Below are 13,383 nucleotides of genomic sequence, written 5' to 3' on the forward strand. Positions count from 1 at the left end.
CCCTGGGTCCCACTGCTTCTGGCCATTGCTGAGAGGGAATGGACCACATCTCCTGCCCCCCACTCCCCACCTTAAATGATCAGTTTGCTTTACCTTTATAATCAAGGAAGTTATCTTTAAGAAATAGGTTCAGAGGTTGTGTTTTAAGAGCCTGAGCCAACAGTGACAGAGAGCTGATGACTCCAGAGCTTAAGTAGCTTGCAAAAGGTGAAATTATTTTAGGGAGAGGGCAGGCCTTCTCACTGTTCCATATGAAAGAAGTATGCTAGACAATGTCAGGGGCAGGCACCTTTCTAGAATAGCAAACTATTCCTTACTGTGTTTATTGCTCAAGAACTTGTCCCTCTTTTTACCTGTAAGTATTCTCCCCGAACTTATTTCTGTGGATCTCTGTCGGTGTTTGGTGTTTTCCATAGTGGGAGGAAATCGGAGGAGGGGAGATGCTGGCCTCCTATTTCTGCCAAGGAGTCCGGGTGGTGCATGGAGCACTTCCTTTGTGGAATCAGACCCTTAGTCTAACAGTGGGGGGAAGGAAGTTGTTACGTGGGTGTGAGGCATAAGACAAATACTTCAATGACAGCACAAATACAGAGAAAGGGGAGACCACTTTCTCCTGTGATGATAAAGCAGAGAATTCAGTAGCTACCATTCTGGATAATGGATGGACTTGCTTTCCTATTTTTGTTTGGAGTGGGGGGAGCCTCATTTTAATTCAAAACCAGGTATATCAATAATATCTAATAAGGTTTTGGAAAAAGAAAAACCTGCTGCAGGTAATCCCTTACCTGAACACATCTATTTCTACTGTAACATACTATTCCAGTCCCTGTCATTTGACTGCATACAATGAGAGCACATTCATCTTGATTGTTTTCCTTCTACCTCCAGTCTGATAAAAAGAGCTTAGTCAGAAAGGGACTCTCTCCTGTCCCATCCACACTGCACCAGAACTTAGGGATAGTCTTCCCTCCTTGTGTCTCAGCCACTTCCTGTCCACGGTAGAGCTAGACTCAGGCTAGAGGCTGCTCCTCCTTGGGACTCCTCCCTCTCCCTGCACCCTCCACAGTACCTGCTCTGCAGGAGAGCCCTGGGGTGGCTGAAGATAGAGGGCCACTTCATCCCTAGCACCCGGCCCCTTCTTTATACTATTTCATAGTGGCGCTTTGCTGATGGAACCCCTCTGCTCCAATGAAGGTTTTGAGTGACTTTCCTTTTTTGTAAAATCCAACTCGATTATGCTACACTCATTGGTCCAGGCGGTCTAGCCTTCTCGCCTTGGTTTATGTCGCTGTTCTACATGAATGAACTCTCTCAGGATGTCCCAGTCCTCCTTCTGTGTCCTCCCTATCTGGACCCAGACTGTATTCCTGTGGCCCAGATGCCATTCAGCTAAGATGTTCAGTAGCTGATAATACACCAGTCTTAACTTATGCTATTTCATGTACTTGGGCCCATTGTGAACTTCTCGCTTTAAAAAAGTCCTTTGTACTCCATCATTTTGTTTTTATTATTATTTTATATGGTGTATGGAATCAGGTCTCTTGATATCCTAAACTTCTATAGGTTTTGATTTTTATTCCCATTAAGGACCTATCACTCCAGGTTGCAGGAAGCAGCATGTGACACTGACAAGTCCCACATAGGCCACCAACTCGGAGAAACCAGGGTTTGAATCACAGCAACACGAGTCCTGGCTGTGAATCTTTGGGCATGTCCCTTAACCCCTCTGAGCCTCAGTTTTCTCAGCTCTACAGCTGGGAAATCCTCACAGGGCTGCCATGAGGATTTGCTGGGGATAAAGTGCTTCTCACAGGGAGGGGTCCACCAGTGAGTGGCACTTATAATCCTAGGAATTGTCACTGCAACCTCAGCTGCTCTTTCTCTGATGGTAAAATGGGAGTGAAATGGCTGTTGTGTCTGGGCCCATTTGCTGTTAGGATGGAAAACCAGGCCAGGAAATAGGTAACAGTGGTGAAAAATCAACCTGAAATAGTTCAGAATTCACAATGGGTGAGTTTGCAACAAGAATTTGGAGGAAGAGATGGGTCATAAATATTTTGCCTGCTGAAAGTGGGGAAAAATGGGGCCTGAGTGTATCAAACCCTGCTGACATCATAAAAGATTCTTAAATCTTCCTTTGAGTTAAGGAATCACTCAGAGTTCCTTGAGATGATTGTGTGCTATTGATACTGTAAAGTGGACAGCTTCATTGTGATGTGTTTAATAGGCATTTGGATATGCATCTTTATTGTATGTATAAGTCGTGTGTGTGTCTTTATTGTGTGGATAAGTTGCGATGAAAGATCTAAATTGCTGCTCTCTGAAATCTGATTGCTTTTGCTGTAGAGGTTCTCATTTTACCCCAAATTCAGTCATGTTTTCCTTTCACAGTCAGTGAAGGTGGTTTCCCATTGCCCTGCTTTCAGTGTTGTAGCAGGTGTCACTGGGCAGGCGCTGCGCTCATTTTTAGCCCTAGATTGTCACTTCCTGTAGATTTCTAGAAAATGAGTCAGACACCTTTACTGGGAGTGCCCTCCGCAATTCCCAAAATAATGTGCCAAGACCCCAAGCATTTGTGTGTGTCCCTGGAAACTAGGATGAAATGTGGCAACCCAAATGGGTTGTTTTTTTAGTTTATTTATAAAGATTTCTTGTGGATTTGGGAACATTTCCACTTGTGTGGAACACACCTGTGTTTAGTTTTTATTTCCAGTCGCTCAAAAATAGCTCATTTGTCTGTGTTCCTGCAGCTCCCATCTCTGCCTTCCCGATTTGTGCCCAGAGCATGGCCAAAAGGCTTCAGAAGCCTCTGGGTCTGGTGTCCAACCAGAGAAGCTCCCTAGAGAAGGCCTGAGAGCAGCCTGGTAGGGTCAGGCTGGGCTCAGTCGTGATGATGGCCATCATTGAAGGGTGCCCCCTGTCCATTGCTGCTTGACACTCAGTGAGAGGGACAATATTTTTGCCCTTGGCCTACAGCCTTCTGGCCTCAGAGTGATGGTGTTTTCCTCCCAGCTACTCCTGTCTCCAATCTGAGAGGAAGGGCTTCCCATGTGACCTGTTTATAAATAAGGATTTTCAGGCATTTCTGATAAAAACGATCCCCTGAGTAGTTGTGTCTTTGACCCTTACTAAAGCAGACATAGCCCCTCTGATGCCTGTTTGACAACATCAAGATCAACACTAGGAAGGATACTATTATTGGCTAAAATCATGGAGCAGGGGAGACGGAGGGAAGGGGAAAGAGACAATATAAGCCAGTATTGATGTTCAGGGTGAGAGATGCACTCTAAAGAAAGAGGGAACCCAGAGGATTAGATACAGGTAGAAAAATACACACACACACACACACACACACACACACACACACACACACACGCCCCCCCCCAAACTGGCAGTTTCACCTCTGCCTAAGGATTTATCAAACTGGGGAGCCCAAATGTTTGGAGTTACCCTGCAGTGAGGGCAGAGTTAGGACTGAGTACTCATCACCCCAGCTTCCTCCATTTCTCTCTCAGTGTATTTTCCTCCCTTCTTTCCCAGACAACAGGTAAGCATTTAACTTAGTAATAGCTCAATCTACCTACGTGACTGCAGCTTCCCAGGGCAGGACCCTCTGGGCCACTGGCAGCCAGAGCCCAGGATGCTTTATCACCACTCCTTTCCCCCCTGAGTCTCTCCCCAGTTCAGCCTCACGCAACCCTGGGAATTAGGTGGCTCCACAGTGTTCAGTCCAGATTTACAAAAGGAGAAACAGGAGCAGTTATAGAAGCAGCTTTCCCAAGGTTCTTACGGCAAGTTGGTGGTAGAGCCAGGGCATATGTGTCCCCCGAGTATGAACTCGGGGGCTGGACTGGGCAGGGCGGTACTGTCCAAACTTCCTGTGGCACAGTCAGATGCTTGTGGTAGGTGGAGCTCAGTCACTCCCAGAGGTGTCTTGTGCACCTATTGAGTCACCCATATTGCTAAATATCTAGGGCAAGGGCCTGTGGGGTTTTTTTTTTTTTGTAAACTGATGACATTATCATGATCTTATCAGGAAAACAGTATCACCACGCCATGACCCTGTTCATGTGTTTCTTGTGCATACATTTTGGTGTCCATGTTTCTGATCTCTTCCGGTCAGGATTGCCCATGACTTTCTGATTCCATTGTCACCTCCACAGAAATGAAATGATAGCCAGTGCAGAGGAAATGATGAGTTCAGCTCAGGACTAATGTTGGCTCTTTTTTATGCCTAAAGCCCTCTCATTCTGCCGCTTTCTTCCCCTTTCCTGCCAGTGTATTCTGCCTTCCTCTTTTCTTCTGGGCCCATGTGCCACTGAGTTTTCTGCTTGCTTTTACCATAAAAAAGGGGGGCAGGAATTCTGAGCTCCTTACTGTGATGATATGTTCTATTGTTTTTTTTCTACTGTTTATTTTCCCTTCCTGACTCCCTTCCATTGATTCATTCATTGAAACTTTTATTCATGAGAAAAATTTCTTTAGACTTTCTTGCTTCCCGCCCCATAGGTAGTAAAGTTGTTTCCTCAAAGACAAGTGTCTTTAGGAATTTCAAGAATGGTTCTTGGCTCTATATGAGAGAACTGATCAGCTAAATAGATTGCTGGCTTTGACCCTTTCTCTCTCCACTGCTGAAGCTTTTAGTAGAGCTCAAATGCTAGGATTAAATGTGGTTTCAAGGGTGAGGGGTAAATGAGCAGGTGCCACCCTGAAAATGATGATACGCTGACAGGCCCATTAGAAGGACATGTTTTATGAGTGAACAAAGAAGTTAAGCACAGGTCTGGGATCATCTGGGTTTACACACATTTGAAAAATATCAGTGTTCAGCAAATGAGTCATTTATGCCATAGGATATATTTCTTGTAATAGGGCCTGTCTTGTTAGACTGTATATGTCGTTTCTCAAGACAGAAGTCACAATATATCTCCTCTTAGGAGCATTAGCAATCCTAAGGAATACACTTTGCTGTTTTATCTTCCTGTTTCAAGTCACCAGGACAGTGGGATGGTTGAGAAGAATCCTCACACCATAGTGTATTTGATCAAAACTTCCTCACTGAGCTTGTGCGTACTCACAAACATGCAGTTTTAAATTAGATGAGGATGGGCCCTGGCTGGTGTGGCTCAGTGGATTGAGTGCTGGCCTGTGAACCAGAGGCTCACTGGTTCAATTCCCAGTCTAGGGCACATGCCTGGGTTGCGGGCCAGGTCCCCAGTTGGGGGCACATGACAGGCAACCACACGCTGATGTTTCTCTTGCTCTCTTTCTCCCCCCTTTCTCTAAAAATAGATAAATAAAATATTAAAAAATAAATTCGATGAGGATGGGAAATGTAGGACTTGAGATGGGGGAAAATGTCTCTCTAGTTACACAGTCAAAACAATGCTAGCCCAACATTTGGATGATGATTGCAGATTTTTCTCAGGCAGATGAGTTACAGTTGCTGCAAATTCCCAGCTCCACGCGTGACCACAGATTATATAACTGTCAAAAGGAACCCTGTGTTCATTCAACCTAATTGTCATCTCTCTCCAGAGTGCTTCTGCTTTAGCGGCAGGACATCAGTAATCCTTGTGACAGCATCTTAGGATACTTTTTCCCTGCCACACAGAGAAGAATCTGTGGGTACCATACAGAATTAGAGAAACTCCCTTTTAGCCCATTTTCTATTTCCAGCCTTTCTATCTGTGTTACTCCGAGAGGGCTGTCATGATGATGAAATGAAGCGGTGTGGCTGAAAATGCTTTAGAAATGTAAAAGTTAAACTATAGTTATTGTCGTGATAAGTTATTGCAGGAAGAAGGAAAGATAAATGTTCAGTGATGGGAAATTCTTTCTTGGTATTTGAACTGTCCTGAAGTTGACCCTGAAGTTCCTCTTCATTATTTAACTTCTCTTAGGATAAAATAATTTATTATAGTTGTATAGCCCCCATCTCTCATTCGAGTGCTTCAAAGTTTTTACATTCACATTTGCGTTTTATGGAAATATAGTTTCTGAGATGGCAGGTGGCACAGGATGTACTTTTAGCAATTCTTTAAAATTATATAAATAATACTCTTGGAGGAAAAATGAGAACAAAACAGACAAATATAGAGAAAAGTCAAAGTCACCTGTGGCCTCCACACCTTCAGATCCCTCTCTAAATGTTCGAGCTATATTCTTTCAGACTTTCTATACACACTCCCCCACAACACAAACACTTCAAAATAAAATACAATCATATCATACACACTATTTTTAACTCTTATTTCCCAAAATATGTCATGCGTATTTTTGGTAGCAAGGTTAAATGGTTCCTTAGCATTCTAATGTATGGAGTACCATAATCCTCTTCTTTTTTCAAAGATTTTTAAAATTTATTTTTAGAGGAGGGGAAAGGAGGTAGAAAGAGGAGGAGAGAAACATCAATGGGCCAGAGATACATTGATCTGTTGCCTCTCACATGCCTCCAACTTGGGAGCCGGCCCACAACCCAGGCATGTGTCCTGACTTAGAATTGTACTGGTGATCTTTCAGCTTGCAGGTTGGCCCTCAATCCACTGAGCCACAGTAGCCTGGGCCACACAAGCCTCTTTTATATTTAGCTTGTTTCTGGCTTTCCCCTATTTTAGATGATGCTGCACATAATCACCACCTTATTTGTAAATCCTTGTGCACACAATTGTTTCTGCCACTTTCTGCTATTTGTGCAACCTTGGGCAGGTTAATCAATCTGTTTCACACCTATGAAATGGGGATGATGGTCATGCCTACCTCCTGGTGTGGTAAAGAGCAAATGAGTTAAAGTTGGTAAAGCACTTAGAAAGCCTGGCTCATAGTAAGTTCCATATAATTGCTAACAGTTATTTCCTGGTGTTAGGTTGCTGAACGCAATGCTGCCTCAGTGCCTTTTAAAGGCATATAAGTGATGTTCCGAGAGATTGTGCCAGTTTAGTTTCCCCATAGGAGCGTGTGCCAATATATTCCCCTGTCCTTGTCATCCCTAGATATTGTCATTTTTTCTAATCTCTGCTAATCTGATAACTTCACATTTTTTAAAAGATTACTTAAATTGAAAAATTTACATATAATTTTCCAATTGATTTCTATAAAAATACTTATATTTGTGATATTAGCCTATCATCTTCCACATTACAAGTATTTTTCATAGTTGTTGATTCATGGAGACATTTGAGAAAAATGTCATTAAAAATAAATATCTTTTAGACTTAAATTTCCCCCATTTTATAGTTAACTATATAGTGCAGTAAAATTCATCTCTTAAAGAATAGTTTTACTTAAGGCTTTTTATACTGTAGCCCTAGTTGGAATGGGAAGCCAGCTATTAAATGCATTCCATTTCTGCCTTCCTCAGGGCTTTCAGAGTTTCTATTTAGGGCTTCTGTCCTTACAGTATTTTTTATAGTGGCATTCAGGGAGCCCCTGAGGTTCTGCATGGATGTGTATAAGGATCCTCATATCTTAGAAAAGGGCTTGGCAAACTTTTTCTGTAAAGGGCCAGAGAGTAAATATTTTAGGCTTTGTGGGTCATATGGTGTCTGTCACAACTCTGCAAAAGCAGTCACAGATGTAAATGAATGGACATGGCTGAGTTCCAATAAAACTTTATTTATAGACATTCAGATTTGAATTTTGTATAATTTTCACATTCCTTGAGCTATTCTTTTGATTTTTCAGAACCATTTAAAAATGTAAAAACTATTCCTAGCTTGTGGGCTGTACAGAAATAGATAACAGGCCAGATTTGTCCCAGGGACTATAGCTTGCTGGCCCCTGAAATAGACTATCTAGAAACACACCCATAAAATTGCAGCCAATTGATTTTCAACAAAGGCGCAAAGAAAATTTAAGAAAGAAGGATAATCTTTTCCAGAAATGCTTTTGGTACAGTGGGACATCCACAAACAGAACAAGTGAATGAACCCTAACCTAAACCTAACACATGATGCAAATATTAACACAAAAAGAACCACAGATCTACGTGTAAAACATAAGAAGTTATTTATGAACACATAGGAGAAAAGAGTTCTTACACATGATGCCAAAAGCACAATCTATGAAAGAAAATACTGCTGAATTGGACTTCGGCAAAATTAAGAACTTTTGCTCTACAAAGATACTGTTAAGAGAATGTTGTTGGTTGGTCCATGTAATTGCATGAACTTCAAAGACCTTGGTTTGGTTCTGAGTGTTCCTGGGAGTGTCCTGTGGAATACAAGACCATGAATCTCCATATCAGAGCCTTTTCCTGCCCTCTTATCCCCTTGCCCCTGTGCTCCTTCTCCCCCAAGGTAGCAAACAAATGTAACCACACTCAACCAGTCAGGCCTGGACTGTGTTGCGCAGCCTGAGGGCCTGGATTTGACCTAGGAATTGTATTTTTCACTGCACAGGCCTTGAAGTGAAATTTGCTGAGTATAAGGAGAAAAAAGACTCCAAGCAAATTATTATGCCAGGAAAGAACTTTTCCTAATAGAAATGTTTAAATGTAGATTTGTCTGGTAAAGAATAGAGATAGAAAGTAGTAATTTAGGAATTTACCAATAGTGGCTGCAACTAGCTTACATGTGTTTGACCTTCATAATGATCATGCCTATGTCCTTCAACCTGTTATTCCTTCCCAGTGCTAATCTATGAAATGAAGATACTCCTGAACCTTCACCCTCCAACCTCATCCTCACCTCACCCTCAGCCTTACTCTCACCACCATCTTTATGTCTCTTACGAGTGGTGCAGGAGCTATAAAAATCTGTTAAACATAACAAAAAATCCTTCATTTTTTGTTTTGATCCTCACCTGAATGCATTCTTTTTCATTGCTTTTAGAGAGAGAGAAAAACATTGATGAGAAAGAGAAGCATTGACTGGTTGCCCCCCATATACCCAGGTTGGGGATTGTACATGGCTGGACCAGGGATCAAAACCGTGTCCTGACCGGCACCAAACCCACAACCTTTCGGTTATGGGACAATACACCAACCAATTGAGCCATGCTGGCCAGGGCACAGAAGATGCTTTATAATTGCCAGTGTCTTTGTCAATGAAGCAAAATTATCTTTTATTATATCTACTATCGTTTTAATGGAAGAAAAGCATGTATTCAAATATAGTCTCAATATAGTTCTGCAAACATAAATGAAAATGAAAATTCAGCTGTAGGATGTACATCCTTGAGAGGTGAATTGTGCCATTAGCCATGTGCTCTGGATGAGCTGCAGGTGCCATTAGAAACAGCTTTTAAAATTTAGCATTAAATGGTCATGTGCATGTAAATGACCTAATAAATAGAAGATGAGAAATTTCTAGGAAAACATTGTTACATAACTTCAAATATATGATCATGTTTAACTCAACAAAAAGTTGTAAAGTGCTGCCTTAGTGATTTGCATTTTGTGTATGACTTGTTCTCGTGCCCTTATATGTTACTGTTTCTTGTCATGCTTAACCAGATTACAAATACACAGGAAAGGCCCTCTCTGCAAACATTTCCTTTTCTCATGCTTACTGATTTTTGAAGTGGACTTATGGGGGTAGGAAGTCTTTCATTCTACTATTATAAAAAGGGTAAACACATAAACATTTCCTGAGAGCTAAGACTATTTAAGCTGCAAATGAGATAATGAAATGAGTAAGCAGTTCTTGTACATCATTGTGTACAAACTATACGGCCATGCCCCATGACTCCAGGAGATGCTCAATATGAGTGGGGACCTTGGAGCTGCACCAATATGGCAGTAGCTGTTGGCTGCTGTTCTCTGAAGAGGCTCTAGGAGAGGCATTTATTTCTAAGAGGGAAACAGGGTGTGAGCACTGTGACCTTTGGGGCATCTGCTCTGTATGGTCTCCTATCTTCCTGATTCCTGCCTGCAGCCTCCCCTAATGCCTGTGGAAGGAAGCTCTGTTCTCTTTCTGGGGCCTGAGATTTGGTTTTGGCCTTTTTCTCATTTCTTAGTTAGTGACTTTTGGACTCCAAGGTTACTTCTATACCATTCCCTAACCATGTGTTAGGAGTGGGTTGTAGGAGTGTAGGATAGTGATCTCCCCAGCTCTCCAGGGTGGATGGGAAGGGCTTTGGGTGGTTGGAATGCCCCTCTGGGCTGATGGCCTCTAACAATGTTTGGCCTCCAGCAGTATGTCATCAAAATATTATCATTTTATATGTGTGCCATTATCTAAAAAGGATTGGACGGCACTAACTTACTGCATGTATTTAACTTTGCCATATAAAGATGTTTAACAATGACTCTACTTTCCTCAGGGAATAGTTCACCTTCCTTGTTAGAGAAGGGTATGTATGACTAGCAAGGGAAACTAGAAGATAATTAAAAACCTGTGTATGTATCTTCATTTCAGAAATTCTTTCTCTAGGACTTCTTTTGGGAATTAGACCTTGAAATAGCTTAGACTTTTCAAAATAGAGCTTATAAAGTTCTATTATATCTAGAATAAAATAAATGTATTTTAATTAAATAAACCATTTTTAAATGAGAATATAACTTCTGGTTGTGCCCATGATACAGTAAAGGTTATTAGACTTAGTTGCCTGCCATGGACAACTTTAAAATTGGACAAAATGCTTGAAGGGGTTGTTTCAGGCACTGGATGACACACAGCACAGGGATGTGATGCTTGAGAGAAGAGAAGCATACAGTGAGTTCCACATCAACCCTGGGTTTTTGCCTGGGGTTAAGTTTTAGTTTTTAACACAGGGCAGTAGCCCAAACAGAGAACAGAAGACACATTGGATGGAGGAAACAAATTGTAATTCAGGACTGCCAAGGTGGCTGGAATTTTCAGGGCAGGGAACTTCAGAGGAGTGAGCTGTACACAGAAAGAGCTCCAGAAAGGCTATTTATAGGGGCCCTCTCAGTCTTTGGCCAAATACTAAGTATATCAATAGGGTAAGATTCTACCAGGCCTGGCAGAAAATAAGTACAGGGAGTGTGGGGGTGGGGTGGGCTGTGAGCTGAGTGTATATCTCAGAGGTCACCAGTGATGGGAGAGATGAGAGTTCTGGCCAAGAAGAATAGAAAAACCTTGCCGAACATGTCTGGTATCCAACTGAGAACCAAAAAAGGGCAGCCATAGGAGTAGCACTCCACCAGACCTATCCTAACAAAGCCTAACCAAGCCTTGACAACTGAGGCTGATCAGAAGATAACTTGCCTACCATAACAAAACTCAATACTCTTAGAAGGAAGACAACCAAATCCAGCCTATCAGCAATATAATATGCACAGTTGTTAAGAACATACAATCACAAATTATTAGATATATGAAGAAGCAGGAAAATGTGAGGTACAGTATAGGTAGCTTATAAAAGACATGAGGGCGTTTCTGAATACTAATAATGCTTCTTGACTTTTGATGACGTTGAGTCTTGATAAACCTGTCATAAGTCGAAAATACTGTAATACATTTAATATACTTAACATATAGATATCATAGCGTAGCTTGGCCTACCTTAACTGTGCTCAGAACACTTCCATTAGTCTATGGTTGGGCAAAATCACCTCACACAATGCACACACTGTAGATTATCAGTTGTTTATCCTCACAATCACATGGCCAACTGGGAGCTGCAGCTCACTGCTGCTGCTGAGCATCACGAGAGAGCATCATACCACATATCGCTAGTCCAGAAAAATGTCAAAATTTCCAGTGTGTTTTCTACTGAATGCATAGCAGTTTAATACCATCGTAAAGTAGAAAAATCAAGTTGAACCATTAAAAGTCGAGGCTCGTCTCGGTAATTTTCGAGCATCAGTACATGTTTCAGTTAATATTGGCACAATCAAAAGAAAGCTTGATTACTGATGTTTTTCTAGTACCCAATTTTTTGTTACCAGTTTTACAATATGTAAAATGAAAAAATCAGAAGCCGGTATAGCAAAACTTGTATGTTATTGTCCAATAACAAGTCTGGATTTTTAAAAACAAGTAGATGAACTCTTTGAGGTCACAACTTTCCAGTGTCACAAAACCATTAATGACTGCCTGAGCCCCCATGATCCTAGGATGTTGACATTTGGAGTGTAACATATTTTTGAGGGGACTTGTCCCTGGCCTGTCTCCTTGGCTTCCTTTATTAATTGTGGTCTGCCAGGCATTTCTGCTGACACTGAAATAGACCATAGTTTTCTTTTTTACCCTGTGACCTCATAAACTGTGCACTGATGAGCCTGCTTTAGTAACTGGGTTATGGGGATGTTGGAAATTCTGAGCAGATATCCTAGCCAAGCTGAATAATTGCATCTCTTGGGGAGGTGTTAACAGAGGCTGAGCTGAGTGCTCCTGGGCTCTGGCTTCCATGGAGCTTTCTCTCAACAGACCCCCTGAAGCTCCGTGCAAGAAGGCGTTCATTAGTAAATATTAAACAGCACTTTCCGTATTGCTGGTGGGATGCCGAGGGCGTGAAATCCCCTCTGGGCACTACGAGGCTCACTTAACAGCTACACCAAAATTATACTCACTTTCTCTACGAATGATAACTCAGTCATCACAGAAGGTCATGGAGAACAGCCAGCACAGTGGATAACCTTTGGGAAATTGGTACTAGGAAGTGTGGGGACAGCTGACTACCAGGAGAAGTGACTATTCTTTTTCATTTGGACCAACTAGTGAACCCATTTTCATTTTCTTTGGTTTGATATGTTCATTTCTAAGCTATATGCTCCTGTCTGAACTCAAATAGGGCACTTATAATGATGTCTGAGGGAACATTGCCTGCCTTTTTGAGGTACCTTTTAAATTGTTGCCACAATTATCCGCAAATAGTAAATTCAGAACAGATCAACAGATAAGCCTGGTCATGTAGATGAAGCATTCTTGTGTAGGTAATTTATGTCTGCCTCATTCAACTTGACCTCACTTCTAATGTTGGAAATTGAGAGTAGTAAGTTAATAGTCTGAGGGAAGATGGAACCATCCATCAGTTTATCCATTCAACCAACATTTAGTCTGACTGTATATTTGTCAGGCACTGTGCTACAAAGGTGATTACAAAAGGTGGAAAGATAAGATCTTTGTTTTCAAGGAGTGTACCATTTTTGAGAATCAAAGTGTGGTCTGTGGTCCAGCAGCATTGATGTCACCCAGAGACCTGTTAGAAATGCTGAATCTCAGGCCTATCCCAGACCTAGTGAATCCAAATTGGCATTTTGACAAGCTCCCCAAGTGTATAGCATTCACATTAAAATGTGAGAAGCAGTGCTTTAAATCATTGCTTCTCAACCTGTACGTTAGAAGGACCTTTAAAAAACACTGATTTCCTGGTCCCATCCCCCACTATAAATTGATTTAATGGGTGTGGGGTATAGCCTAGGCATTAAGATTTTAAAAAATTCCCCGGTGATTCTAAATGTGCAGCCATGTTTGT

The 13,383-nt window shown here is 41.7% G+C and overlaps 1 protein-coding gene across 4 annotated transcripts in view; it reads left to right on the top strand.

The window, feature by feature from the left end:
* The window catches only part of SH3KBP1 (SH3 domain containing kinase binding protein 1), a 319,293-nt gene that overhangs the window by 233,942 nt on the left and 71,968 nt on the right, over nt 1-13,383 (top strand). The window lies entirely within an intron of this gene.

Source organism: Artibeus jamaicensis, unplaced genomic scaffold (genome assembly GCF_021234435.1).
Source record: "Artibeus jamaicensis isolate MK-2021 breed Jamaican fruit bat unplaced genomic scaffold, CSHL_Jam_final scaffold_1283, whole genome shotgun sequence".
Lineage (NCBI taxonomy): Eukaryota > Metazoa > Chordata > Mammalia > Chiroptera > Phyllostomidae > Artibeus > Artibeus jamaicensis.